A 17,524-nucleotide genomic window follows, 5' to 3' on the forward strand; every position below is an offset into this window, starting at 1 on the left:
GAAGTTTTCTTTTCAAATTTGAACAAACCGAAACCTTCTGTATCATTTGATGTAGGAAATGGGGAGGTTCCAACAGAACCAGGTGAAGACAGATTTATTTTGTCACTTTGTAAACCTTAGAGACTTGTTCCTAGAACGCGTTTGGCAGCAAATGATACAAAACATATTTTAGTACACAAATTTAAATATGTCTATATTTCAATTTTTTTAATGTCCACTCCCCTTAAGAAGGAAATTGAATCAAATATTGTTTAAAATTAAAACGGGAAAAACCGTACGTCTTTTAGTGCTGGAAGTGTCTGAGTAAGAGTTCGGCTTGCCAGGTGCAGGTATTTTGAATTGACCCCCGTAGTCAACCTGCGCGTCGTGATGAGGATGAAATGGTGATAAAGACGACACATACACCCAGCCCCCGTGCCAGCGGAATTAACCAATTATGTGCGTAAAATTCCTGACCCTGCCGGGAATGAACCCAGGGCTCTAGTGACCAAAGGCCAGCACGCTAACCATTTAGTCATTTAGCCGGACATAGTTTAAATTCCAATGAGAATAACGTTACTTGGATTTTATATTAATCCAGGAGTATTTTCAATTTCTGCTAAATATTCATATCTTATGACGTACGTAGAGCGAAGCGGAAGCGTTGAATATTTTTATTAAACGAGACTGAGGAAATAGCATTGTGAACTAACATCCTCACAAAGAAAGGAAATATTTCATAATTGGATATGCTCCTTCGTACCCTTAGGCAGTTTCCATTCCTTGCAGAACGAAATCTGTTCTTTGGCAATACCTACAGTTTCTCTTTCTTTTTTTTTCATAATCAATATCCTTAGAATACGTAACAGAAAGAACAATATTTTTCATCAGCACTGTCTGTTACGGACTTCTAACTCATCGACTTTTGAAATAGACATCCATTTTAGTGTTATGGTGAAGACTAACAAACCACTTGGCAAACTATATTGGCCAGTTTGCGATTAAATTACACCTTGATATGTTCACGTTCCTTCCTGTGCTTTTTCTCGCTCTTGGTTACTGTTTACCATTTCTTGATAAGACAATTTACTTATATGTCTGTTTGGAGCTGGCTGGATCCTTAAATAGCACCGACAAGAATTAGACTATTACTGGGAAACCGCAAAAAAACAATGGTGGTCCTATGAGGCGTTCTAGGCAAGATGAGGACTGAGGTTGTTTGTCATTGCTTTTTTCATTGGGCCAGAAAGTGTTATTGTATAAACACTAACCTTACGTGTGACACCAATTTATCATCATCAGCATAATCATCTGGATCAGTTTCCAACCACAGGCTGGGTCTGCTTGGAACATAAGCCTCTCCATCGTTTTCTGTCCGTCCGCCACTTCTCTACTGTCACTGTTGCAGTTCTCTCCTCTTGCCTCGATGCTCTTGTTTACACCTTTCAGCCAACTGTCCCTCGGGCTTCTTCTAGGTTAATTTCTCTTCAACTCTGTAACATTTTCTTTCTATCCTCTCCTCCCCATTCTCTTAACATGTCCATACCACTGCAACATTGATTTTCTATCTTTTCGTGTAGGGGTACCTCATTTACAATTTCCCAAACACTCTCTCTTCTTACTCTATCCATTCTTGTTAAACCTGTTGGACACTTCATCTCCTCTTGGGTATTCTACTTTTGTCCCTCTCCTTCATCACCCACGTTTCTGATCCATACGTTGAAATCGGCACAAAATAAGTCTTGTAGATAATTCCTTTAGCGTACATTTCTGTGGTATATCCCTGTTCCATTTCAATCCTCTCACATTCTTAAAGAATTCATGTTCACACCTTCCTCTTTCATTGATTTCAATCCTGCTTCCTCAATTTTATTCAGTTACACTTCCTAGTCATTTAAATGCACTAGTTGTGTTGTGATTTCCTGTACTCCGAACCATCCATAACTCAGCCGCTTCCGTACTTCCACAGCCACAATTGTAACTGAAACTTCAGTGAAAGCTATAATTTGCTTCGAGAGAGATGCATGAAAACACTGGATCCGTCCGGAAATAGCAACAGGCAGACCTATAATATACTATCCCACTAAAATGAATCGCATTTCCGAAGTGGCAAGGCCAACTCGCTGCTCATCTCAACTTATAACATATCTTTAAAGCAGATATTACTGTATTATAGGGAGGATCCCGCTAGGAGAGTTGTGTATCAAGTTGCAATCAACTGACTTTGTTCACCATTCTGAGGATGACTGATCTGCCAATGTAAGAGCAAGATTTTGTGAAGATTTTATTTGAAGACGAGGCATGTTACGTGTATCATTGTGAATATGTGGGCCCAGGTGTGAGCTTGCATCCGGGAGATAGCGGGGTTCAAACCCCACTCTCGGCCGCCCTGAAGATAGTCTTCCGTGGTTTCCCATTTTCACACGAGGTAAATACGGGGGCTGTAGGGCCTACCTTAAATAAGGCCACGGCTAATTCCTTCTCACTCCTTTTCTATCCCATCGTCGCCATAACACGTAACTGTGTCGGAGCGACGTAAAGAATTGTAAAACAAGTGAATATGTGGATATTCCTATTTGTTTACACTCTGACCTGTGAGTCATTATGCTGAAAATTATGAATTAATTGCTCTACGGAATATGTAGAATTCCAGAAGCAAATCAAAGGGAATCTAAACGTCTTGGGCAAGTTACAAATAATATTGTCCTAAGGGAATTGGCTGAAACTGTTTGTAGATTCTGACATCTTTGATTTGGCATCGGTGAAAAAGTTGTAAAATAGCGTTGAGAAAACCGGAAAACACTGAGAGAAAGGAAAGATTGGTGTCATTGTCTGTCTTTCTATATTTTACGTTTGGTTTGAAAATAAGCCTACCGGGCGAGTTGGCCGTGCGCGTAGAGGCGCGCGGCTGTGAGCTTGCATCCGGGAGATAGTAGGTTCGAATCCCACTATCGGCAGCCCTGAAGATGGTTTTCCGTTGTTTCCCATTTTCACACCAGGCAAATGCTGGGGCTGTACCTTAGTTAAGGCCACGGCCGCTTCCTTCCAACTCCTAGGCCTTTCCTATTCCATCGTCGCCATAAGACCTATCTGTGTCGGTGTGACGTAAAGCCCCTAGCAAAAAAAAAATAAGCCGATCCCGTGGTATAGGGGTAGCGTGCCTGTCTCTTACCCGGAGGCCCCGGGTTCGATTCCCGGCCAGGCCAGGGATTTTTACCTGGATCTGAGGGCTAGGTCGCGGTCTACACAGGCAGTGTGATAACAGTTGAGGAGCTATCTGACGGTGAGGTACCGGTCCCGGTCTCGAGAGCCAAGATTAACAGCCGAGAGGATTCGTCGTGCTGACCACGCGTCGCCTCGTAATCTGCAGGCCCTCAAGTTGTGCAGTGGTCGCTTGGTAGGCCAAAGCCCTTCGAGATTTGTTGCGCCATGGGATTTGGTTTTTCTAAAAAAATATACTCTTCTCCAGAACAACTGTCGTTTAATGGAGTTTAACCAGCATCAAACCAAGCATGGAAGAGAGAGTGTACAATACGATCGAATATAAGGCATCGCAGTAGTTTTATAGTTGTAATGAATGTATTTGATGTATTTGAAGTGACTAGTACTTAAATATCTTACAAAGATGCTGGCAGAACATCGTTAAGTTTATGGCGAAGCTAAGATGTCTGAATTTAAGTGTTATCATCCTTTCTATGAAAGGTTCATGAACATTCTACGGTAACTGAGGGACTTCGCTTGGTATAAATGAATGTACCTGTAACTCAAATCACAATCAATCAAAATGTATAGTTACCGAGCATGTATTTGGTTATAGACTTTTACTTTTTGTAAACATGGTATTGAGTTGACCTGAATAATTGGTCTCGGCTGTCGATTGGTAGTGAAATGAAATGGCGTATGGCTTTTAGTGCCGGGAGTGTCCGAGGACAAGTTCGTCTCGCCAGATGCAGGTCTTTTGATTTGATGCCCGTAGGCGACTTGCGCGTATTGATGAGTATGGAATGATGATGAAGACGAAACATACACCCAGACCCCGTGCCAGCGAAATTAACCAATTGTGGTTAAAAATCCCGACCCTGTCGGGAATCGAACCCAGGACCCTTGTGACCAAAGGCCAGCACGCTAACCATTTAGCCATGGAGTCGGACATTGGTAGTGATTTGATGCTATTAAAGCTATCTGTGTTTAGACTTCGACGTTATATTTTATTAGAATAGATGGCAAAGTACATGTTCTTGATGGGTAATCTGTGGCTGAGTTTTGATTCATTGTGTCGGGTAAATACCAAATATATCACCAGAGATCTTTTACATGCCGACATCGTACGACATGCAGTTCCGAATGGGCTCATTTGAGCCCTTCAAAAATGAGATTATCCCTGCTGGATTTGTACCCCGTGACTTTGCAGTCCGAAGGCTGATACTGTACGACTGATCCACAGGGCGTCCTAAAAGCTAACCGGATTTTAGAAACTCAACAACGGTCTAATAGTTTAGAGCACATTAAACGTGTCGGTTGAAGTAGGCCACATCTTCGTTCGTAAACAATACGCAGATCAATAACATGTTTTGTATCGAGGTGCGGTGAAATCAAGTACATTTCAACTCCTCCCCTAAGGCTTGCCGATGTAGCTTACGAACAGAAAGAAATATGATTTATATTTTATGAGACTTGATCCTTCTTCTAGGGACTGAGTGGGGTGGCCGCTCGTGTTAACGCCCTGAGGCTATGGAGCCAAGCTCTGCGTTCTGGAGATGAGTGACCCTCTGTCGGTTGAACTCAGAATGGTTTTCTGTGGTTTCTTATTTTTACTTCCAGGCAGATGCCGCCAGTTTTACGTTGTAATTGATATCCTTTGGAGAGCAATGTAGCCCATTCTCTGACGGATTTAACTAGCTGGTATACTTTTCTTTTCATTGAAGAAACGCTGGGAAATTGGAGTATTTATTCACATCTTAAGGTCTCAGTGATTTTGGTGGTGATTATTGTTTTAAGAGGAAGTGCAAATGAGTAACCATGCTCTGTTAAGGTATCAATTTGACAACCAACAGCATTTTAGTTACATTTCAGGTTCTCACATTCTCACTGAAGTCTTGTAGTTTCATGGAAGTTTTTCGTCCCCTGGTAATTCTAAAGCAGAAGAGTTCTTACTCGAATCCGGGAACGAATTCATTTCCGCTTCATACAGACATAGAGTCGCCACAATTCCTCGACATGTTATCAGGTGTTGCTGAGTAGACAACTTCTTTGTTGTCAGTAAAGAATGAAAAATTATTGTCTCTCTCCCACGAGAGTAAGGCATTTCACTTCCTAGCACTTAGAGTAACAATAATGATGATGATGATGATGATAATAAAATAATAATAATAATGATGATAATAATAATAACAACAATAATGATTGCATCTTTAGTGAGCATTTTCCCTAAAGATAGCCAACACCTTAAACGCCTGAGGATATATGCTAAACTTTTTGAAAAGTACTTGATTCTTTTTAACAGATATCATTACTTTCGATTTTGGAGTGCCATCTAGGGACTTGTATTCTGCTTAGTAGAGAATGTGTACCTGTTTGAGGGCTGGCACTCGACAACTTAATTCATCTGTTTCGAAGTTGTCACTGCTGTCAGTACAAATCAAGCCAACCAATCATCGTCCAGCTCGCCCCTATGAATACTGGTAATATTGGACCGTATGGATCTACCTGGATGTTGTTGAGTGTAGCAACAGCTGAGATTCTCCCCACAGGAGGCTACGGAAGAGGTGGGGCAGCATGTAAGGTAGGCGGCAAGAACTTATGTGAACTTACTTACGTTTGGCGACCGGAAGATTTTATCGTTCGCCTCTAGCATGTAACGGTTAGATCGAACCGCATTTACTTTGATTTTAAATGTAGGCTTTCTTAAATTCAGTTAGTTTTGTGATATATAGATTTCTAGGCTGTCTGCGGACAGAGGGTAACTACCGTAGTGGGTGTCATGTAATTCTTAAGGATATACGAGTGTGGACCCTCGTTTCCCTTATGCACCTTGCTTTTTGGTGACTAATATTTTTCAATTTTCTAAATTTTCTTCACACTTTTCGGTCGTTAATTTCTTTCTTGCCTTGGTCACCAACGTAATATGGCTTATCCTCTTGTCACCGAGCCTTCTGCCCTGTTAGGTTTTATTCCAAGTCATGTCACGGGATTGCTTGCATGGGTTCAGCATAACATTCTCCTTTGTGCTCGCCCTTTCTATCAATCTTTTATTTTTCTCTCTCTAGGCCGTCTAGTATGAACTTCGGCTCTTGTTTCTTTTCTGGTTCCTTCTGATCCATATGTTGCGTGTTGCTATCCTCTGAATTAGGACCGTGAACGTCAAGCTGATAAGCTTTTAATGTAAAAGTACCTGGATGTGAAATCTAGGCCCGTGAGGCTTTTATAAGGTTTACTATTAGAACCTCTAGATTCTTATCCTCGGACTAAACCGAAGATGTTTTTAAGACTAGCAAGTCTACTCCACTGTTAACGATTAAGCTCTAAAGCTTACTATTGTACATTCCATTCCTAATTGTTAATTTGGTTATTGTTATTTGTTGTGGTTTTGAAAAGTAAATTGAAACAAAAACAGGGAAAAGAAGAGAGATATTTGGGATTAAATTCAAAATTTAAAGTTTCTTGTGTGATCATTTTTCCAATGCCTATGCCCTGCCGTTTCTTTCCGTCTGCTGTTCTTGTCGGCTTAACAGTAACAATAATCCCAAAATCGTGATACATTTTCAGCATGGAAGATTCAAAGAGAGAGTTATATGAACTAGATGACTTATTTTACAAAAGAACAACCTGGCCCTATACATTGCATAAATGGTGTTTGAGTAAATAAATGCACTTGTGCTAAGTGGATGTAAATTTAATGTGAAAATCATATAAATTAAATGTCATCATATTGAATTTCCTAATGCATGCATTTAAATTAGTTAAATGACAGTGAGGCGCCGTGTCGTTTATTTTTGTAGTCTTTGTCTGGAAAATGTTAATTCCATCCATTTAACTTTTACGTCTTCCCTCTTCCTTTACGTTATCTTTAGCTCTTATGGTTATGTATTATTAAACTCTCCTCTTTTACCTGAAATGGGGAGAACTTGGTCTGAGCTCATCGGTCCCTGTGGATGTCAGTTCCTCTCCTTTAGTCTCTGCTTGCGTACTCCCCCTCCCGGGCGTTTTTACGTACGAGGTTTACGCAAGCGCACCGTCAAATATCAAAGGTCTCATTGCTGCTTGGCTACTATCACCCTCCCCTCATTTCGACCTCTTCTGCGTGTACTGTGGTGTCATTGTAGGAAGTATATGATTTATTAGTACAATAATACTATATAGCCTATCATTTATTCATGTATATATTGTAACATTTTACTCCCTGTACTATTGCAGTCAAAATTGTATAGCCTAATGCCATTCTCCGGAGAAGTATATCGTCGTCGAACAATACCGCGTATCTTGCAATTCTCTTCATATCCATTATTTTCCTTAAAACTGGTCACACCGGGCGAGTTGGCCGTGCGCGTAGAGGCGCACGGCTGTGAGCTTGCATCCGGGAGATAGTAGGTTCGAATCCCACTATCGGCAGCCCTGAAAATGGTTTTCCGTGGTTTCCCATTTTCACACCAGGCAAATGCTGGGGCTGTACCTTAATTAAGGCCACGGCCGCTTCCTTCCAACTCCTAGGCCTTTCCTATCCCATCGTCGCCATAAGACCTATCTGTGTCGGTGCGACGTAAAGCCCCTAGCAAAAAAAAAAAAAAAAACTGGTCACGCCCCCAGCCACGTATGGTTTTGCAGTCCATCAGAACAATTTTAGTTGTGCAAATTTCCCAATGCTTGTGTGACCTTACATTCATTCCTAGAGTACGGGAAGGTTAATTTTCATTTATTCATGAGCGTACGAAAATGAACACAACGCAAATTTTTCTTGTGGACTGCATATCAATATGTGGCTGGGAACGTAACTCGACTTAAAGGAAATAACTGATAGGAAGAGCGTAATGTGATACGCGGTAGTGTATCTTTAGCGGCGATGTGTTTAAAACCATATCCCAAATGAATAACTCACAAATGTGATTGAAAATATATCATTATCATGGGCATTGTTCCTGATAAGTACAAACTGGTAAATTGCGAGACAAGATAGATGTGTGATTTATTAGAACTGATTAGCTATTTTCACAGTGGTTTAGTTGCTGCTGCTTGCAGACAACCAAGGAACGAATCCTAGTCGTAGAGAGATGAAATATTCACCGTTGACGTCGTGTCAGGAAGGGTACCCAAACCAAACCAAATCCCATGGCTGTACAGCCCTGATGCATGAAACGTGTCTTGTTGGATGGTACATCGTATGATTTGGATACCACACACCAGATAAACCGAAGCTAGCTAGCTCGTATTACTAAATGACTTTTAATATACAATTTTTTAAATCTTGGAATGTATATTTCCAATTTACCAACTGTTAATAGATGTATGTTATAATCCCCCTATAGATGATACGGTAGAGTAACGTCCATGGTATACCCTGCCTGTCGTAAGAGGTGACTAAATGTGGGACCAGCGGCACTAAACTTGGGAGCATGGATTAGCGACTACGGTGTCGGATCTCTTCCATTTTCCTTCTGATTAGTGTAAATAGAGGACGGTTGCCTAGCTGTACTTCCACTTAGAACAATAATTACCACTACCACCGCTTTCATATATTATAAATAGGACCAAGTGCCAAACAAACTACGCTACACAGTTCAGCATACCTACATACCGTATCGTTTCAAATTCTGGCTGTCTGGGACTGGCTATTTTTTTGTTCACGGACAGGTCTTGATCATCATCATCATTATCGAAAAGAAATGGTCTTTTGATTCCGAGTTAAGAGGTTCAATCCTGGCTCTGTCCCGTAGCAAAACCATATCTTCATTTTTATTAGTACTGCTACTGCTGACGCAGCGTTAGTGTGGAAATAACTGCTCTCCGATATTTGGCTATTCAGGCGTGGTGAGCGGACAATCTGGCCAAGACCAGCGAAGCAAATGGCGTGTAAATTATTGATCAACGGCTTGGAGAGAATTCTTCATCCTCTGGGAGTTTCTGATGACACGGAAACTAACCATGGTTCTTGTGACCGAATATTACATGTCATCCTTCTTTGATTTCAATCTCGAGAGCATCTGAAGAGCTGTGTCAGGGTTGTATCCCATTGCCTCGCTCCACAATCGACGGAAGGACCCAAGTTATTCATGAAAAAAGTAACAGAGAGGAATAATCTTCAGGCAATATGAACACAAATATGTAGCTTCAATTCTTTATTATTTCTTTATTATTTAATTAATCTCTTCCTATGTAACGTGACTGTAACTATAGAAACATGTTTACGATCAAAGTAACCTACACCAGTTCAAGACCATAATGGAGGAAAATTTGATCAAAATAGTTGACAAACATTGGATGCTTTCGAATGAGTTTCTATTTTAATACGTATTAGTTGTTTTGCTCTTCAGAGTGTTTTCTCGCATTTTCCTGTTTGATGGCTGCATTCATTACACAATTATTCCAATATTACATCTCAAACATGGTGATAGAATGAAAATATTGGATACACACATGTCCAGTCGCTAAAAAAGACAAGAAAGATTTTTTTTTTTTTTTTTTTTTTGCTAGTTGCTTTACGTCGCACCGACACAGATAGGTCTTATGGCGACGACGGGACAGGGAAGGGCTAGGAGTGGGAAGGAAGCGGCCGTGGCCTTAATTAAGGTACAGCCCCAGCATTTGCCTGGTGTGAAAATGGGAAACCACGGAAAACCATTTTCAGGGCTGCCGACAGTGGGATTCGAACCTACTATCTCCCGAATAGTGGACACTAGCCAAGAAAGATAAAAGGAATGAACACTTGTTATTTTATATTCCTCGCATCTCATATTTTATTATACCTAATTTTAATTATTATTAAAATATAATTCAGCTCCCATTGAGATACAAACCCTGTGGATAGCCATAAAAACATTATACGTGTATAGGTTCAGAGAAAATTATACCTGCAAGGAAATTACGCAACAACATGCGCTAATTTTTACACAAACCGTGTCTAATAATATTAGCTAATAATATTAGAACTCATAAAACAAATTATTAGTTGTCAAAATTCTGTTTCATAAAGATGTATGCATGACTAATAAAATGGCTTCACTAATAATATTAGTTCATTAGTCAGCTGATACAGTTTGAGGTTAGAATCGATTTGTTGCATGTTCTTACAGTAGTTTGTTTTCGTTCCTTGCAGTAGGCTAGCGCTTGACCCACTCATACTCTGTGCTTTTTGTGTTTGACTACAACCGAACCGGCTATTCAGTGCAGTTTCAGATTCTTGTCAGTTTATATAGGCTACAATGGGTAAAAGAAACGACAATAATGTCAGGAAAAAAGTTTCCTTAGAAAAGTGCTGGAGTTGAAGGGGCAGTTGTTCGGAGCCTTTTCACTAACCGTGACAAAGGACTCGAAAAGGCAAGCGTGGATGGAACTGCGGGATTTTGCTGTGGCTATTGGGCTTCATTCCTTGCAGTGGGAGATTCTAAGATATTACCAATCCTATCAAGCACATATTCAAATGTTCTGTAATCTAACCTAAATCTCTCATTGTATTCATATGATTGTTCCATACCCGTATAGGCTGTTCTTGGCCTAAAAGTTCTTGGACGGCGAATATAAACTCTCTCCTCATCACTATTTGAATCAGAGTCAATCATTTCACTGATCTTCACAATTTTATGCCAATATATCAATATACCACACACTTTGGTTTCACTAATAATATGAAATATGAGTCAAAATACACTAATAGAAATAATCCCAATAATATGAGTAAATTTTATTAGTTATGTTATCTATGAAACAGTTTACTAATATTATTAGGAACATCTACTAATAATTTAGACTCATAAACTAATAACTAATATTATTAACTAATAATTTTATGAAACACAATACTAATATTATTAGTTAATATTATTGGTTTTTACTAATAATATTAGTGAAATATGTTTTATGAAACAGGGCCCAGAGGCTGGTTGGATTCTCAAATAGCACCACCAAAGGTTATGCGGTTATAAGGAAACCCCAACAACCAATGGCAGCACCAAAATGAGGCGTGATGTAGTTTGCCATTGCTTTCCTCACTGGGTTAGAAAGTACTATTGCAGCACGACTGACCCTATGAGCAGCACCTTTCATAACACTCAGATGCACTAGTCATGCTCTGAAAGTCATTACTCAGCACTACCCATACCCCAGCAACTTCCATATCTAATGGTAAATCTCTGTTATGTAGATCTGTATGTGCTTAAGAAGAAAGTAAGGGAAAATTTGCTTCACTTTTTCTGGTCGTGTATCTGAAGGATAAACAAATGGATAAAGAACATGTCCTATACATGCTGCTACGAAAATGTGGGAAAAACTTCAGGTATATATTCCTCATAGTGTGTAGTAGAGAACACAAAAAGTTGACATCGATATGGGCCCAGGAAAGCTTGATTGCCGCTTCTTTCCGACTTACAGGTAGGATCAGTGTGCATTTCAGAACTTTTGTTTGACCACTGCTATTGATTTATATCTATTCCTTTAATGTTGTTATTATTATTTTCAAGAATGATATTTAAATCTCCAGTGTATACAAGAACAGTGCTGGAAATATTAATGTTTTCAAGGTATTCTATTTTGATAGTAAGAAATGCAACAACGATGTACAATACCATCGTCGAATTATGCCACTGTTAACAACTTACGTTGTTTAACATCTCATGCGATTACTATCATCATCCGTCTAGACTATTTACTATTATTATTATTATTATTATTATTATTATTATTATTATTATTATTATTATTATTATTATTATTATTATACAATCTGCTTCACGTAGCATCGACACAGACAGATCTTATGGCGATGATGGGATAGGAAAGTCTTAGTATTGGGAAGGCAGCCACCGTGACCTGAATTAAGGTACAGCCCCAGCATTTGCGGGTGTGAAAATGCGAAACATAGATAACTATATTCAGGAATGCCGACGGTGGGGTTCGAACCCACTAGCTACCGAACGCAAGCTGATAGCTACGCAACTCAAACCCCACAGCCATTTTCTCGGTATTATTATCATTAATATTATTATTATTATTATTATTATTATTATTATTATTATTACTATATTACTGCGATATTCGTTAAGTGCCAAACAAGAGACACTAGACAGATTTAATTTTGTACCTACTTACTGTAAAATTATTACTGTATCACTTGTAACATGCTTTTTGTGAAAATAAACTGGGAATAACGAGCCAGCCTTGTAGCCATCATCGTTAAGGCATTATGTCTGTATGGTCTTACCCCGTGGTAAGCCGGTTCGAGTGCCGTTAGTCAAAAGAATATTCACCATCAGAATGGTGCTCGGAAGGCTAGGAGAGGTGGTGGTATACAATTCCTAATCACTAGATTGCGTGCCAAAAGCCTAGATTCAATTCCAGACCAATCCACAGTGTTCATATGGACTGAGGCCATATGACGCTGTTAATGGTGATTCGTCCGTCGGATGGAGTGGTCAAACATTGAGCAGAACCCTTGGTGTTTATTCGACGGGAGTAGACTGTGTGCCGACACCGAGTTTCACCCTCTCCCTAACTCCTATCGCGTACCACACCATTAATTTCATCTCATTAACTCCTCCGGTGAGGTTGATATCGGAAAGGCCTCAGGTCGTAAAAACTCGCTACGAAGAGTCATCTCACTTCACTCACGACCCCGTAGAGAAACGGGACAAAGGTTGGACCTACAAACGAGAATAACGGGGGTTCACTGTGGCGGGTTCGGTACGGGTCTCTTCTGCGGGCTTCCCTTGGATTTGGGTTGATCTCTGCGACAGAAACTCAAAATTCAAAATTATTCTCATTTACGTATGTACGAAAGATACGTTTAAGTATTTCTCTAACGACTTAAAGGTAAGAGGTATAGAACTAAACCAGGCCACAGAGCTACTGTAGTTACAAATAAAGCATTGTGGTAGCGATTAGTAAATTTACAGCGGCTTGTAGAAACGCTGAAAGGCATAAAAGTCTATAATGAAGTTGAAAAAAAGACCAAAATGAATAACTTCAAGTCATTCCGGATCCTCACCAAAGAGCTGCTTGTTCAGATGGCGGCCAGCCTACCCCACTTTCGGGTAAAGTTGAAATAACATTTTGCTGCTCCTGCTGCGCTAATGAAGCTTGTACTCTCCAAACGCCCTGTATTCAGATAGGAGGTGGGACGTTTCGAACAGTTCTTGTAAGCAAATACAGACAGACTGGATCAGTACTGAACCAAGTTCTGCGAACAAAGTACGGTACTCTCGTAAACGTATAACCCATAACGCGGCAACCAAGCATTTTCGGAGCCTTATTGAGGTACCTTTATTTTCTTATGTGGACATGAGGAATGCGAACCTGAAGTTTTACCATGTTTTTGCGTTTCAGCCTATATACAAAGGTAGGCACACTTAACAGGATAAATACAACGACAATTCAGCAACCATTCCCTCTTAACTCTAATCAGAAGAGTAAATGGTAGAACTCCGCATGTTAATGAATGAAAAATATAAACAGAGGCACGATACCCGATTGGTATCCTTGCTTACTTTTCACTAAGGCGATCACATTTCGAATCCCGTCCAATGTACGAGGGTTGCATTTTTTGTGTGTCAGCATGATAAATTGTAGGGTCACGAAAGGCAGACTCAGGTACGTTACACGTGGTCACCAACTCACGCTCACAAGTTGACAGCCCCTGTGGGTTAACTGATTTAGACGTATCCTACAACAGGCAGGAGATACAGTGAATGTACTCTAACGATGCTACCCATAGATGTGGTTCTTTACCCCAGAATATTAAAATAAATATATCTCCAGAGATGGATATGACACTGTGTATTACGCTAGTGCAATGTCAACACTGTATTTCACCAGAGATGGATACGACATTCTGCGTTATGCTCCCGTATCCTCACTGTATTTAGCACAAGAACGCAGTCCAGCATTTCGCTGTTATGAGTTACATCGCATTTTATATATATTTCTATTCCAACGCTTTAACGTTATATTTGAAGACCGCATGCATTTTTGCTATAAAAGTTTATGTCCGGCGGAGTTTATACGGTCAGTGCTCTCGGTTCTGACTGTAAGCAGTCGTAATTTCCAAACCAGTGGTTGTTCCGCTTACTGTACTCCTCTTTTGCAACATATTACCTAAATTTCTACTCTTGACATGAGTACGAATTAGTATGTGCGGTTCTGAGCCGTGGGCGGTGCTCAGTATGACCTAGTTGTGAATTACCCTACGCAACACTGCCATTGTTTAACATTTAGAACATATGTAATGAATCCGGTTTCATATACTGAAAGTGGCTAGGTTCTTATCTCTACACTTTTTATATGCCCCAAGATATACTTTCCTAAGTTCAAGCTTGCTTATCTCCCAGTGTTACCTAACATGGTGTGCGCACAGTTTTCATTCACTGCATATTTAATACATAAAATCAAGCGTCAGACGTACATCGAGTGGGCAATTATGTGCAGTGCATCAAACAACACCATGGAAGACAAGGTAATACACTTCTTTTCGATGAGATATACCTAGAAAATCATGTTATACAGGAGGGTTCCTCAACCTTTCTAAGACTATAAACACCATCCGCATCTAATACTAACTATGCAAGCACCTTCAAATCGAATAACTTTAATATAGAACAGTAGGCTATTACAAAGAGGGAGAGAGATGTATTAAAGAAATAAATCGTCCGTCCTCCGATGAGGGTGACCATTTGGATCCGGAATACAGTTTCAGTTTCAGTGGAGTTTAAAAATATCAAGAAATGAAAATTTAATCGTTGTAGCTATTAATTTTTTTTCCCGGTTTGTGAGTTGTGGGTTTGTGAGTTGTGAGTTTGTTTGTATATGATGAGTAATATTGCGAACCAGTGCTTAGTAATTCATTCACCATACCAAATGATTAAAGGGTATATACAATTATGCTAGCTTATCTGGGGAACAGAGAGGTTTTTTTAAAGAAAGTAGATCAAGTTGGAAAAATTGTGCGTCTGGAAACCTTAAAAGTGAATAAGCTCTCTGAATTGTTAGCGCTCTTAAAAATTGAGCTCACCAAGTGTACATACAATTCAATTTTCTGTACGAGACTTCACATGACTTAGCGAGTTGGCCGTGTGGTTAGAGTGGCGTAGCTGTGACCTTTCATTCGGGAGATGGTGGTTTCAAATCCCACCGTCGGCAGCTCTGAAAATTATTTTCCGTGGTTTCCTATTTTCAAACCAGTCAATGCTGCCGCTCTACCTATCTTTCCAGTTCTACCCCTTTCCCGTCCTTGAGTCGCCGAAAACCTTCGATGTGTTAGTGCAACGTCAAACCACCACCAAAAAAATAAAATAAAAAAGGTTTATATGAATTTTCTTCCTAAATTTTTCAGGAAATTGCTTTTCAAGGTTTACCGCATGTCCGGAAAAGTAAAAGATCAAACATAAAAGATTAAAGAGCACCCTTAACTGTTATTCGTATCAAAAGAGTAAAAGACATGTAGGATTTAAAATTCAATTTCCTATTCAAATATGCATTTTCTTCATAACTATAACGATTTGAAAGAAAATTGGACTTTTATCGTTTTAAAGGAACATTTAGAGCATGCACCCCGGAGGCTCGACGTCGGGACTGGTACAGTAAGGCGAACAGAGGTGAAAGTCATTATTTTTATCTGTTAGCGATGTAAGTCCAGCAATCTTTATACTTTCTCACTCTGGGAGAGAAATAGAATGTGGAGCAAGCCAAAGGAAATCAACGTCGGGATTAGAAGTACAGTTTATGGAAAAGGTAATTTTTCCAGCTACGGACATGAAAATGCTGCCGAGAGGACAGATGGAATTCTACAGGAAGGGTGACGACTGATAAGTTATTATTCAGATCCACTATTATTACCAGCAGAGCAATAATCGAATAAAAGAGACCCCAACGCGAATGGAGCCGCGGAAACTGTTAATAAGTAAATCAACAATTTAATTACTTAATTTTTAGGACATTCTCTAGGGTAATGAGATCCTTGACTTGAATTCCACTCGCTATTTCAGCGATGTCCAGGGCGAAATTCATTGTAGCTTCGTGTAAACAGCCCTGCAAAGGTGAATTAGTTAATCGTGATCGTGCTTTGTATTTGAGATTTTCCATACGTGAGAAAGCAATCTCAAACAGGTAGGTTGTCCTGAATTTAGCCAAACATTTGAAAGACACACTCTCCAACACATATATTGGAATCGCCTGCTCCTCAAAAGGCCACGAATTTTTCATTTTCGTACAAAAAGTGTAAGCCTATTTCAACGCTGTCCGGCTCCATGGCTAAATGGTTAGCGTGCTGGCCTTTGGCCACAGAGGTCCCGGGTTCGATACCCGGCAGGGTCGGAAATTTTAACCATCATTGGTTAATTTACCTGGCACGGGGCTGGGTGTATGTGTTGTCTTCGTCATAATTTAATCCTCATCACAACGCGCAGGTCGCATACTGGTGTCAAATCAAGAGACCTGCACCTGGCGAGCCGAACCCGTCCTGGGATCTCTCGGCACTAAAAGCCATACGCCATTTCATTTCAACGCTAGGGAGGACATGAGATATACCCAAACCCCATGGCATTATAGCCCTTGAAGGGCCTTGGCCTACTAAGCGACCGCTGCTCATCCCGAAGGCCTGCAGATTACGAGGTGTCGTGTGGTCAGCACGACGAATCCTCTCGGCTGTTATTCTTGGCTTTCTAGACCGGAGCCGCTATCTAACTGTCTGATAGCTCGTCAATTCTAATCACGTACGCTGAGTGGACCACGAACTAGCCCTCAGGTCCAGGTAAAAATCCCTGACCTGGACGGGAATCGAACCCGGGGCCTCCGGGTAAGAGGCAGGCACGCTACCCCTACACCACGGGGCCGGCTAACCGTGATTTTCCTGGCCAAGTCAACACTGAACAGAAAGGGTCCATAGGCCTATACTTTTCGAACAACTGTTCACTTATTTCCAAAATACGAAAGAGGATGGTTGCCCAGTTGTACTTCCTTTTTAAAACAATAATCACCACCACCGCCACCACCACCACCACCACCACTAAAATACGAAAATGCCCCTCAATTTCATCCGAATGATCTTGAATTTCTAACCGAAATATTATGAAGGTTTGATAGACACACTATTATTTTTCAACGAAGCTTCAATTGAAAAAATGTTCGTGCTCGCGAGCTCATTTTTACCTGGATGACGAGTGCAGCAAATGCCATTTACGAGTAGCACCATTCTTCTCACAAGCAGCAGGTTGAGAACACCTAGTGTACATATTTACGATGGGCCGGGACACTTTATCACAATATTATCATTATCTTATTATACGTCCCACTAACTCCTTTTACGGTTTTCAGAAACGCCGAGGTGCAGGAATTTAGTCCCACAGGTGTT

Source organism: Anabrus simplex, chromosome 7 (genome assembly GCF_040414725.1).
Source record: "Anabrus simplex isolate iqAnaSimp1 chromosome 7, ASM4041472v1, whole genome shotgun sequence".
Taxonomy (NCBI): domain Eukaryota; kingdom Metazoa; phylum Arthropoda; class Insecta; order Orthoptera; family Tettigoniidae; genus Anabrus; species Anabrus simplex.